Source organism: Lactuca serriola, chromosome 4, assembly GCF_051521515.1.
Source record: "Lactuca serriola cultivar US96UC23 chromosome 4, Lser_US96UC23_V15, whole genome shotgun sequence".
Classification (NCBI taxonomy): domain Eukaryota; kingdom Viridiplantae; phylum Streptophyta; class Magnoliopsida; order Asterales; family Asteraceae; genus Lactuca; species Lactuca serriola.
Window position 1 is genome coordinate 348,402,496 of NC_136411.1, and position 14,975 is coordinate 348,417,470.

Genomic DNA, 14,975 nt, shown 5'->3' on the forward strand with positions numbered 1-14,975 from the left:
CTGTCTGAACCGAATGTACCATTGTATCATCTCATCAATGTACTTGACATCATCCGCTGTGTTTTGCTTGCATCTGTGGATGATCCCCAAAACATGATCTAAGCAGGCAGTGGTGTAGAGGTGTTTGTCGGCCAAGGCGTAAAGACATTTTTGTCCTTCTTTCCTGGTAAACATGACTGAATTCCTTCTTGAGTCGATTTTACCCATCTGCATTTGGTTGAGATCATTGGCAGAGCCAACAGGATAAATTGTAGGTTTCTTTTTAAATACGCTAGATTTATACGTAGTGGTTTTACTCGTATAGAATTGAAATAAGATTTATACGTAGCAACTCTCGTTTGTATGGAATTACAAACACTTATATTGATTGTATATGAGACTTATAGGCAAACTACTTATTTGGTAAGTAAACTTTTATACCTAGGATATAGATACTAAAAGTTAGAGAGTCAAAATGATACTTTCAAAACTATACTTTTGAACTTGGAAAATGTGTTATTTTTATATGGAGTCAAAACCTGTGAACTAACCAACTTTATGTTGACGTATTTTTAAATGCATGTGTTTTCAGGAAGTTGATAACTATGATACGAGAAATGACGTTACACTGCCCGGTATTTCCGCCGATGGCCGGGGTATGACAGATTGGTATCAGAGCTATTAACTATAGTGAATTAGTACTTTCTTAGGAAAGCACGACTATAGTTTAGGGCTTACTCGGTTAGTTTAGGTATATCCCTTAATCTAAAAATAAAAAGTATTATTAAATTAGACTACTAAAGGACTACTTACGGGAGCGGTGACAGGATAGACACGTTGCTTGGGTTGCTGGATTTCAGAACGGCTATATGCTAAAATGATCCTGCCCTCCGACTGTCCTGACTGGCCGGTGCCTTATCAGCTAGACCTGAAGTAACAAACAATGATTAATAATACCCGTTAATACAGCAAACACAAAGATATGGAGTTATGTATGAAATCAGTCCTGCGATGAGAACACATGTATATAACCCAAAAATATTGAAAACCCAAACCCTCGATAAGAATTCAACGCAAGGTTTTAGGTCAAACTACTTAGTCGAGTTTTATTGTACATGGGACGAACCACAACTAAACATAGACTGGTCACCTATGTTTAATTATGATTAGACCGATGCGCAACTAAAATCGGATACGGTGGTTGATAGACATCAGTATGGGAGCTTACCATGCTACTCTGAGCTTCCTGAAAGATTATGTTGCGGAATTTTGCCGACGTGATTACGAGCTTGCGCACCTATACGGAACTGAACAATTTGTAGCCAAAATTGACTTTGTTCTTCCGGAAGCTGAAATTCTTGGAGATGGTCCTATTGAGAAACCAGTTCTAGAGTTTTTCTACACAACTAGAAAGACAAACAATAAGGGTTGTTTCTGAGTCCTTAACAAACATCTAGTTCCAACTAAATCTCTGAAGAAGATCATATCACGGGCATCCAAGTCTGATGCTCCGGAAGAGGTCAAGGAAAAGTTTGTAAGTCAATTGGCATGGTACATTGAAGTCCAAGAGTGGTTGTACAGAGCCTACACCTTCATCAAGGAAGAAATGAACTAAGTTTACTAGATTGCTAAGTTCACTTCATGGGAGATTGTTAGCACCTGAAAGTGAACTTCTAGCAATCCTAAGTACTCATTCCAAACTGTGTATGTTCGGAAGTGGAGAAGTGGTCCGGAATCTATCCGGATCAAGAAAGAAGATGTTGTGAAGCTGAAGGCATTCCGGCATGACTCTCATGTCCAGAGTGGATGCTGATCTGTAGAAACTCTACCTTGTCATTGTACATTAATTATATTTGTCTTTGTATTGATGTAACATTTCATAGGACTTAGTCTTTTGTTGTATTTGGATAATCAGAATGTATGAAACATTTCTAGTATCTAGTCTTATGTAAGCACTCTAGTTAATGCACTGTAACCTTCAGTCCTATTTATAGGAGCATTCAATACAAGTCAAATACAGATCTTTCATTCAACATTTGTCACTTTATTAAGTTATTTCAAACTTCTTTCAAACATTCTTCTTGTTCTTCATTTATTGACTTTACCCTGATCATTTATTCTTATTTTTCATTAAATGAATTTGATAAGTTATAAAACAAACTTGAAGATCGACTAAATCTTTGTAACAGGTATTGCGATGAACACAAAACAATAAATAAGACAAGAGTGGATCAAAATATGTCGAATGATTAGATCAAACAATCCTCAACAGAGCTCGACTAAGAACTTCCGCTGTAGAGGATTTAGGGTTACAAGAACGATAATAATAAACTGCTGAAATATGCTCTGATCGTTCTATTCTATCGTTTTTTTAAGATGCATGCAAGCACCTATATTTATATTAAACCCTACTAAAACTCATGGATGGACAGGCCCAGAATGGAGATACAAAAATGGAGTAGCTAACGAGCCCAATGGACGCAACATATTATACAAAACACGACCCAACAATCTCCCCTTTGCGTCAAATTGTAGCGAGAGATTAGCGCGAGAATTGTCTGTCTGAACCGAATGTACCATTGTATCATCTCATCAATGTACTTGACATCATCCGCTGTGTTTTGCTTGCATCTGTGGATGATCCCCAAAACATGCTCTAAGCAGGCAGTGGTGTAGAGGTGTTTGTCGGCCAAGGCGTAAAGACATTTTTGTCCTTCGTTCCTGGTAAACATGACTGAATTCCTTCTTGAGTCGATTTTACCCATCTGCATTTGGTTGAGATCATTGGCAGAGCCAACAGGATAAATTGTAGGTTTCTTTTTAAATACGCTAGATTTATACGTAGTGGTTTTACTCGTATAGAATTGAAATAAGATTTATACGTAGCAACTCTCGTTTGTATGGAATTACAAACACTTATATTGATTGTATATGAGACTTATAGGTAAACTACTTATTTGGTAAGTAAACTTTTATACCTAGGATATAGATACTAAACGTTAGAGAGTCAAAATGATACTTTCAAAACTATACTTTTGAACTTGGAAAATGTGTTATTTTTATATGGAGTCAAAACCTGTGAACTAACCAACTTTATGTTGACGTATTTTTAAATGCATGTGTTTTCAGGAAGTTGATAACTATGATACGAGAAATGACGTTACACTGCCCGGTATTTCCGCCGATGGCCGGGGTATGACAGATTGGTATCAGAGCTATTAACTATAGTGAATTAGTACTTTCTTAAGAAAGCACGACTATAGTTTAGGGCTTACTCGGTTAGGTTTAGGTATATCCCTTAATCTAAAAATAAAAAGTATTATTAAATTAGACTACTAAAGGACTACTTACGGGAGCGGTGACAGGATAGACACGTTGCTTGGGTTGCTGGATTTCAGAACGGCTATATGCTAAAATGATCCTGCCCTCCGACTGTCCTGACTGGCCGGTGCCTTATCAGCTAGACCTGAAGTAACAAACAATGATTAATAATACCCGTTAATACAGCAAACACAAAGATATGGAGTTATGTATGAAATCAGTCCTGCGATGAGAACACATGTATATAACCCAAAAATATTGAAAACCCAAACCCTCGATAAGAATTCAACGCAAGGTTTTAGGTCAAACTACTTAGTCGAGTTTTATTGTACATGGGACGAACCACAACTAAACATAGACTGGTCACCTATGTTTAATTATGATTAGACCGATGCGCAACTAAAATCGGATACGGTGGTTGATAGACATCAGTATGGGAGCTTACCATGCTACTCTGACCTTCCTGAAAGATTATGTTGCGGAATTTTGCCGACGTGATTACGAGCTTGCGCACCTATACGGAACTGAACAATTTGTAGCCAAAATTGACTTTGTTCTTCCGGAAGCTGAAATTCTTGGAGATGGTCCTATTGAGAAACCAGTTCTAGAGTTTTTCTACACAACTAGAAAGACAAACAATAAGGGTTGTTTCTGAGTCCTTAACAAACATCTAGTTCCAACTAAATCTCTGAAGAAGATCATATCACGGGCATCCAAGTCTGATGCTCCGGAAGAGGTCAAGGAAAAGTTTGTAAGTCAATTGGCATGGTACATTGAAGTCCAAGAGTGGTTGTACAGAGCCTACACCTTCATCAAGGAAGAAATGAACTAAGTTTACTAGATTGCTAAGTTCACTTCATGGGAGATTGTTAGCACCTGAAAGTGAACTTCTAGCAATCCTAAGTACTCATTCCAAACTGTGTATGTTCGGAAGTGGAGAAGTGGTCCGGAATCTATCCGGATCAAGAAAGAAGATGTTGTGAAGCTGAAGGCATTCCGGCATGACTCTCATGTCCAGAGTGGATGCTGATCTGTAGAAACTCTACCTTGTCATTGTACATTAATTATATTTGTCTTTGTATTGATGTAACGTTTCATAGGACTTAGTCTTTTGTTGTATTTGGATAATCAGAATGTCAGAAACATTTCTAGTATCTAGTCTTATGTAAGCACTCTAGTTAATTCACTGTAACCTTCAGTCCTATTTATAGGAGCATTCAATACAAGTCAAATACAGATCTTTCATTCAACATTTGTCACTTTATTAAGTTATTTCAAACTTCTTTCAAACATTCTTCTTGTTCTTCATTTATTGACTTTACCCTGATCATTTATTCTTATTTTTCATTAAATGAATTTGATAAGTTATAAAACAAACTTGAAGATCAACTAAATCTTTGTAACAGGTATTGCGATGAACACAAAACAATAAATAAGACAAGAGTGGATCAAAATATGTCGAATGATTAGATCAAACAATCCTCAGCAGAGCTCGACTAAGAACTTCCGCTGTAGAGGATTTAGGGTTACAAGAACGATAATAATAAACTGCTGAAATATGCTCTGATCGTTCTATTCTATCGTTTTTTTAAGATGCATGCAAGCACCTATATTTATATTAAACCCTACTAAAACTCATGGATGGATAGGCCCATAATGGAGATACAAAAATGGAGTAGCTAACGAGCCCAATGGACGCAACATATTATACAAAACACGACCCAACAATCTCCCCTTTGCGTCAAATTGTAGCGAGAGATTAGCGCGAGAATTGTCTGTCTGAACCGAATGTACCATTGTATCATCTCATCAATGTACTTGACATCATCCGCTGTGTTTTGCTTGCATCTGTGGATGATCCCCAAAACATGCTCTAAGCAGGCAGTGGTGTAGAGGTGTTTGTCGGCCAAGGCGTAAAGACATTTTTGTCCTTCGTTCCTGGTAAACATGACTGAATTCCTTCTTGAGTCGATTTTACCCATCTGCATTTGGTTGAGATCATTGGCAGAGCCAACAGGATAAATTGTAGGTTTCTTTTTAAATACGCTAGATTTATACGTAGTGGTTTTACTCGTATAGAATTGAAATAAGATTTATACGTAGCAACTCTCGTTTGTATGGAATTACAAACACTTATATTGATTGTATATGAGACTTATAGGTAAACTACTTATTTGGTAAGTAAACTTTTATACCTAGGATATAGATACTAAACGTTAGAGAGTCAAAATGATACTTTCAAAACTATACTTTTGAACTTGGAAAATGTGTTATTTTTATATGGAGTCAAAACCTGTGAACTAACCAACTTTATGTTGACGTATTTTTAAATGCATGTGTTTTCAGGAAGTTGATAACTATGATACGAGAAATGACGTTACACTGCCCGGTATTTCCGCCGATGGTCGGGGTATGACAGATTGGTATCAGAGCTATTAACTATAGTGAATTAGTACTTTCTTAGGAAAGCACGACTATAGTTTAGGGCTTACTCGGTTAGGTTTAGGTATATCCCTTAATCTAAAAATAAAAAGTATTATTAAATTAGACTACTAAAGGACTTCTTACGGGAGCGGTGACAGGATAGACACGTTGCTTGGGTTGCTGGATTTCAGAACGGCTATATGCTAAAATGATCCTGCCCTCCGACTGTCCTGACTGGCCGGTGCCTTATCAGCTAGACCTGAAGTAACAAACAATGATTAATAATACCCGTTAATACAGCAAACACAAAGATATGGAGTTATGTATGAACTCAGTCCTGCGATGAGAACACATGTATATAACCCAAAAATATAGAAAACCCAAACCCTCGATAAGAATTCAACGCAAGGTTTTAGGTCAAACTACTTAGTCGAGTTTTATTGTACATGGGACGAACCACAACTAAACATAGACTGGTCACCTATGTTTAATTATGATTAGACCGATGCGCAACTAAAATCGGATACGATGGTTGATAGACATCAGTATGGGAGCTTACCATGCTACTCTGAGCTTCCTGAAAGATTATGTTGCGGAATTTTGCCGACGTGATTACGAGCTTGCGCACCTATACGGAACTGAACAATTTGTAGCCAAAATTGACTTTGTTCTTCCGGAAGCTGAAATTCTTGGAGATGGTCCTATTGAGAAACCAGTTCTAGAGTTTGTCTACACAACTAGAAAGACAAACAATAAGGGTTGTTTCTGAGTCCTTAACAAACATCTAGTTCCAACTAAATCTCTGAAGAAGATCATATCACGGGCATCCAAGTCTGATGCTCCGGAAGAGGTCAAGGAAAAGTTTGTAAGTCAATTGGCATGGTACATTGAAGTCCAAGAGTGGTTGTACAGAGCCTACACCTTCATCAAGGAAGAAATGAACTAAGTTTACTAGATTGCTGAGTTCACTTCATGGGAGATTGTTAGCACCTGAAAGTGAACTTCTAGCAATCCTAAGTACTCATTCCAAACTGTGTATGTTCGGAAGTCGAGAAGTGGTCCGGAATCTATCCGGATCAAGAAAGAAGATGTTGTGAAGCTGAAGGCATTCCGGCATGACTCTCATGTCCAGAGTGGATGCTGATCTGTAGAAACTCTACCTTGTCATTGTACATTAATTATATTTGTCTTTGTATTGATGTAACGTTTCATAGGACTTAGTCTTTTGTTGTATTTGGATAATCAGAATGTCAGAAACATTTCTAGTATCTAGTCTTATGTAAGCACTCTAGTTAATTCACTGTAACCTTCAGTCCTATTTATAGGAGCATTCAATACAAGTCAAATACAGATCTTTCATTCAACATTTGTCACTTTATTAAGTTATTTCAAACTTCTTTCAAACATTCTTCTTGTTCTTCATTTATTGACTTTACCCTGATCATTTATTCTTATTTTTCATTAAATGAATTTGATAAGTTATAAAACAAACTTGAAGATCGACTAAATCTTTGTAACAGGTATTGCGATGAACACAAAACAATAAATAAGACAAGAGTGGATCAAAATATGTCGAATGATTAGATCAAACAATCCTCAGCAGAGCTCGACTAAGAACTTCCGCTGTAGAGGATTTAGGGTTACAAGAACGATAATAATAAACTGCTGAAATATGCTCTGATCGTTCTATTCTATCGTTTTTTTAAGATGCATGCAAGCACCTATATTTATATTAAACCCTACTAAAACTCATGGATGGACAGGCCCATAATGGAGATACAAAAATGGAGTAGCTAACGAGCCCAATGGACGCAACATATTATACAAAACACGACCCAACAATCTCCCCTTTGCGTCAAATTGTAGCGAGAGATTAGCGCGAGAATTGTCTGTCTGAACCGAATGTACCATTGTATCATCTCATCAATGTACTTGACATCATCCGCTGTGTTTTGCTTGCATCTGTGGATGATCCCCAAAACATGCTCTAAGCAGGCAGTGGTGTAGAGGTGTTTGTCGGCCAAGGCGTAAAGACATTTTTGTCCTTCGTTCCTGGTAAACATGACTGAATTCCTTCTTGAGTCGATTTTACCCATCTGCATTTGGTTGAGATCATTGGCAGAGCCAACAGGATAAATTGTAGGTTTCTTTTTAAATACGCTAGATTTATACGTAGTGCTTTTACTCGTATAGAATTGAAATAAGATTTATACGTAGCAACTCTCGTTTGTATGGAATTACAAACACTTATATTGATTGTATATGAGACTTATAGGTAAACTACTTATTTGGTAAGTAAACTTTTATACCTAGGATATAGATACTAAACGTTAGAGAGTCAAAATGATACTTTCAAAACTATACATTTGAACTTGGAAAATGTGTTATTTTTATATGGAGTCAAAACCTGTGAACTAACCAACTTTATGTTGACGTATTTTTAAATGCATGTGTTTTCAGGAAGTTGATAACTATGATACGAGAAATGACGTTACACTGCCCGGTATTTCCGCCGATGGCCGGGGTATGACAGATTGGTATCAGAGCTATTAACTATAGTGAATTAGTACTTTCTTAGGAAAGCACGACTATAGTTTAGGGCTTACTCGGTTAGGTTTAGATATATCCCTTAATCTAAAAATAAAAAGTATTATTAAATTAGACTACTAAAGGACTACTTACGGGAGCGGTGACAGGATAGACACGTTGCTTGGGTTGCTGGATTTCAGAACGGCTATATGCTAAAATGATCCTGCCCTCCGACTGTCCTGACTGGCCGGTGCCTTATCAGCTAGACCTGAAGTAACAAACAATGATTAATAATACCCGTTAATACAGCAAACACAAAGATATGGAGTTATGTATGAACTCAGTCCTGCGATGAGAACACATGTATATAACCCAAAAATATAGAAAACCCAAACCCTCGATAAGAATTCAACGCAAGGTTTTAGGTCAAACTACTTAGTCGAGTTTTATTGTACATGGGACGAACCACAACTAAACATAGACTGGTCACCTATGTTTAATTATGATTAGACCGATACGCAACTAAAATCGGATACGGTGGTTGATAGACATCAGTATGGGAGCTTACCATGCTACTCTGAGCTTCCTGAAAGATTATGTTGCGGAATTTTGCCGACGTGATTACGAGCTTGCGCACCTATACGGAACTGAACAATTTGTAGCCAAAATTGACTTTGTTCTTCCGGAAGCTGAAATTCTTGGAGATGGTCCTATTGAGAAACCAGTTCTAGAGTTTGTCTACACAACTAGAAAGACAAACAATAAGGGTTGTTTCTGAGTCCTTAACAAACATCTAGTTCCAACTAAATCTCTGAAGAAGATCATATCACGGGCATTCAAGTCTGATGCTCCGGAAGAGGTCAAGGAAAAGTTTGTAAGTCAATTGGCATGGTACATTGAAGTCCAAGAGTGGTTGTACAGAGCCTACACCTTCATCAAGGAAGAAATGAACTAAGTTTACTAGATTGCTAAGTTCACTTCATGGGAGATTGTTAGCACCTGAAAGTGAACTTCTAGCAATCCTAAGTACTCATTCCAAACTGTGTATGTTCGGAAGTGGAGAAGTGGTCCGGAATCTATCCGGATCAAGAAAGAAGATGTTGTGAAGCTGAAGGCATTCCGGCATGACTCTCATGTCCAGAGTGGATGCTGATCTGTAGAAACTCTACCTTGTCATTGTACATTAATTATATTTGTCTTTGTATTGATGTAACGTTTCATAGGACTTAGTCTTTTGTTGTATTTGGATAATCAGAATGTCAGAAACATTTCTAGTATCTAGTCTCATGTAAGCACTCTAGTTAATTCACTGTAACCTTCAGTCCTATTTATAGGAGCATTCAATACAAGTCAAATACAGATCTTTCATTCAACATTTGTCACTTTATTAAGTTATTTCAAACTTCTTTCAAACATTCTTCTTGTTCTTCATTTATTGACTTTACCCTGATCATTTATTCTTATTTTTCATTAAATGAATTTGATAAGTTATAAAACAAACTTGAAGATCGACTAAATCTTTGTAACAGGTATTGCGATGAACACAAAACAATAAATAAGACAAGAGTGGATCAAAATATGTCGAATGATTAGATCAAACAATCCTCAGCAGAGCTCGACTAAGAACTTCCGCTGTAGAGGATTTAGGGTTACAAGAACGATAATAATAAACTGCTGAAATATGCTCTGATCGTTCTATTCTATCATTTTTTTAAGATGCATGCAAGCACCTATATTTATATTAAACCCTACTAAAACTCATGGATGGACAGGCCCATAATGGAGATACAAAAATGGAGTAGCTAACGAGCCCAATGGACGCAACATATTATACAAAACACGACCCAACAATCTCCCCTTTGCGTCAAATTGTAGCGAGAGATTAGCGCGAGAATTGTCTGTCTGAACCGAATGTACCATTGTATCATCTCATCAATGTACTTGACATCATCCGCTGTGTTTTGCTTGCATCTGTGGATGATCCCCAAAACATGCTCTAAGCAGGCAGTGGTGTAGAGGTGTTTGTCGGCCAAGGCGTAAAGACATTTTTGTCCTTCGTTCCTGGTAAACATGACTGAATTCCTTCTTGAGTCGATTTTACCCATCTGCATTTGGTTGAGATCATTGGCAGAGCCAACAGGATAAATTGTAGGTTTCTTTTTAAATACGCTAGATTTATACGTAGTGGTTTTACTCGTATAGAATTGAAATAAGATTTATACGTAGCAACTCTCGTTTGTATGGAATTACAAACACTTATATTGATTGTATATGAGACTTATAGGTAAACTACTTATTTGGTAAGTAAACTTTTATACCTAGGATATAGATACTAAACGTTAGAGAGTCAAAATGATACTTTCAAAACTATACTTTTGAACTTAGAAAATGTGTTATTTTTATATGGAGTCAAAACCTATGAACTAACCAACTTTATGTTGACGTATTTTTAAATGCATGTGTTTTCAGGAAGTTGACAACTATGATACGAGAAATGACGTTACACTGCCCGGTATTTCCGCCGATGGCCGGGGTATGACAGATTGGTATCAGAGCTATTAACTATAGTGAATTAGTACTTTCTTAGGAAAGCACGACTATAGTTTAGGGCTTACTCGGTTAGGTTTAGGTATATCCCTTAATCTAAAAATAAAAAGTATTATTAAATTAGACTACTAAAGGACTACTTACGGGAGCGGTGACAGGATAGACACGTTGCTTGGGTTGCTGGATTTCAGAACGGCTATATGCTAAAATGATCCTGCCCTCCGACTGTCCTGACTGGCCGGTGCCTTATCAGCTAGACCTGAAGTAACAAACAATGATTAATAATACCCGTTAATACAGCAAACACAAAGATATGGAGTTATGTATGAACTCAGTCCTGCGATGAGAACACATGTATATAACCCAAAAATATAGAAAACCCAAACCCTCGATAAGAATTCAACGCAAGGTTTTAGGTCAAACTACTTAGTCGAGTTTTATTGTACATGGGACGAACCACAACTAAACATAGACTGGTCACCTATGTTTAATTATGATTAGACCGATGCGCAACTAAAATCGGATACGGTGGTTGATAGACATCAGTATGGGAGCTTACCATGCTACTCTGAGCTTCCTGAAAGATTATGTTGCGGAATTTTGCCGACGTGATTACGAGCTTGCGCACCTATACGGAACTGAACAATTTGTAGCCAAAATTGACTTTGTTCTTCCGGAAGCTGAAATTCTTGGAGATGGTCCTATTGAGAAACCAGTTCTAGAGTTTGTCTACACAACTAGAAAGACAAACAATAAGGGTTGTTTCTGAGTCCTTAACAAACATCTAGTTCCAACTAAATCTCTGAAGAAGATCATATCACGGGCATCCAAGTCTGATGCTCCGGAAGAGGTCAAGGAAAAGTTTGTAAGTCAATTGGCATGGTACATTGAAGTCCAAGAGTGGTTGTACAGAGCCTACACCTTCATCAAGGATGAAATGAACTAAGTTTACTAGATTGCTAAGTTCACTTCATGGGAGATTGTTAGCACCTGAAAGTGAACTTCTAGCAATCCTAAGTACTCATTCCAAACTGTGTATGTTCGGAAGTGGAGAAGTGGTCCGGAATCTATCCGGATCAAGAAAGAAGATGTTGTGAAGCTGAAGGCATTCCGGCATGACTCTCATGTCCAGAGTGGATGCTGATCTGTAGAAACTCTACCTTGTCATTGTACATTAATTATATTTGTCTTTGTATTGATGTAACGTTTCATAGGACTTAGTCTTTTGTTGTATTTGGATAATCAGAATGTCAGAAACATTTCTAGTATCTAGTCTTATGTAAGCACTCTAGTTAATTCACTGTAACCTTCAGTCCTATTTATAGGAGCATTCAATACAAGTCAAATACAGATCTTTCATTCAACATTTGTCACTTTATTAAGTTATTTCAAACTTCTTTCAAACATTCTTCTTGTTCTTCATTTATTGACTTTACCCTGATCATTTATTCTTATTTTTCATTAAATGAATTTGATAAGTTATAAAACAAACTTGAAGATCGACTAAATCTTTGTAACAGGTATTGCGATGAACACAAAACAATAAATAAGACAAGAGTGGATCAAAATATGTCGAATTATTAGATCAAACAATCCTCAGCAGAGCTCGACTAAGAACTTCCGCTGTAGAGGATTTAGGGTTACAAGAACGATAATAATAAACAGCTCAAATATGCTCTGATCGTTCTATTCTATCGTTTTTTTAAGATGCATGCAAGCACCTATATTTATATTAAACCCTACTAAAACTCATGAATGGACAGGCCCATAATGGAGATACAAAAATGGAGTAGCTAACGAGCCCAATGGACGCAACATATTATACAAAACACGACCCAACAACCTCCCCTTTGCGTCAAATTGTAGCGAGAGATTAGCGCGAGAATTGTCTGTCTGAACCGAATGTACCATTGTATCATCTCATCAATGTACTTGACATCATCCGCTGTGTTTTGCTTGCATCTGTGGATGATCCCCAAAACATGCTCTAAGCAGGCGGTGGTGTAGAGGTGTTTGTCGGCCAAGGCGTAAAGACATTTTTGTCCTTCGTTCCTGGTAAACATGACTGAATTCCTCCTTGAGTCGATTTTACCCATCTGCATTTGGTTGAGATCACTGGCAGAGCCAACAGGATAAATTGTAGGTTTCTTTTTAAATACGCTAGCAATCTCCTGATCCATCAGTGCAACTTCGATGATATAGCACACGAGCATCCTCTTGAAATGGTCGATGATCGGATCGTATTCAGCTTCGTTGGTGAGTAGGATGTTGTGCAAGATAATTCAATCATGGGGATTAAGGTTTGGAAGATCTGCAAGGGAAATAGCATGTTCAGTTTTGACAGATCCCCGAAGTACCTTGAACCGAATGTTGATGAAGTTCCCTTCACTATACGGCTTCAAGACCCGAACGTTAACAATTTTCTGAGCGCTCCAAGTCGGATATTGCGGTGGAGCAGCATTCAGATAGAAATTGATCAAATCCCGATCAACCTGTGGATGAGGATGAGGGAACTCTGCAACGTTGGAGAAGGCATGAAAGATGAACGCCTTTCGGGTCAGTGGCATGTCGAACTGTGAGTCGACAGTGTTGGAGCAATCTAGAGAGATTACAGGTTTCAGCCACAAGATACTCGGTGTGTCAATGGCTTCTTTAATCATCCTCTCGAGAGTCCAAGCAGGAAAAAGAGTTTTCCTACTCTCAAGAAGGTCGTGGGCTTCTTTCTGTTTTCATTCGGCTTCTTCAGCCTCTCTTGCCACACGAGCACTGATATCAGCATCATTGTTTCGACTTTTTCACTTCAACAAGTCAACGATTGTCTCTTTATCTTCATCTTCTTCATCCTCAGCAATGTTTTTGCCTTTATCTTTCACACGAGAACCGGAGGCTTGGCCTACTGGAGGAGCTTCGGTTGTGTGAGTTGCTTTTGAGGTAGGAGGTGGTTGAGACATTGATTTCTTCTCTCCCCCTTGTTTCGGAATGGACACGAAATCAAGTAGCCCTTCGATTTTGCTGAGTAGGGCAAGGGCGGGAGCAAGCTTCTCTGCAAGGTCACACCTCACAGTGTAGTTTAGAATGGGATCATGTGCTTCGAGGATGTTGGAGATGGCAGAGTGGACATCCGAAACACACGACTTGATCACTTCCCTTTTAGACCGAAGAGAGTCAAACTCCTGTTGAGAATTGGAGAGTTGAATGCTCTTGACCTTCAGAGCGGTGGTCTTCTTGGCTAGAACATCCATAAGAGAGTTCATGGCAGCCAAATCTTCTTGAAGCTTTGAGAGACGGTCTTCAATGGTTGTGCGAAAAGCTGAGTTGTCGTCAGAGATTGCTTGACGAAGAGAAGCAAAGGACTTCAACTCAGTTGTGACTGACATTGCCAACTGGTGAACAATAGGTTCCAGTGTAGTCTTGGCAGTAGTAGCACTCTCCTCTAAAGACTTTAACAAGGTAGAGGCATCAGAAAATAGTTTATCGACTTTTTCGGTCGCAGCCTGACAGGCTTTTGTAGAGGCATCGATGGTGGTGGTTGCAGAAGCAAGGGAATCTTGTTGAGCTTTAGAGAAAGCGTCAACAATCTTCTGAACTGCATCTTCAGAAAGGGATGATTGAGAAGACAAAAGAGGAGGCAATGAGCGAGTCAATCTTGTCATGGAGCTCCTTGAGATGTCTTTTGGTGACATGAGCGTCGTCATCGTCATCACTCTGTACTTGAAACAGACTATAGTAGACCGAGTCAAGCGTCATATCCTCCTCGCCAAGGAGTAGTTCTTCTCCCTCTGAAGCATGACCAGGACAAGGAGGTGGTGGTGAAGCTGGTGGTTCGGTAGTATGGGTAGGTTCGGGTTGGGTTGTTTCGGGTGTAGGTGTAGGTTCGGGTGCTTTTGTAGTTTCGGGTGTTGGAGTGGTTTCGGGTGCGTCAGTATGAACCCCCGTATCAGATACGTTGGCTCTAACATCTGCAGTTGTTGTTGTGGTTGTGTCGGTGAATATTGGGTAGGTATTGGGATGGAAGTAGGTGGTATTGAAGTAGTGGTAGTTATAGGGGGAATAGAAATAGGAATGGTTTTAGGTGGAGAGGAAATTGGAGAAGTAGATGCATGAACTTCATGGGTAGGAGATCTGGGTGGAGTGTTGCCACGTGGAGAGTCATCAGAATCTGAACTCTCACCCTC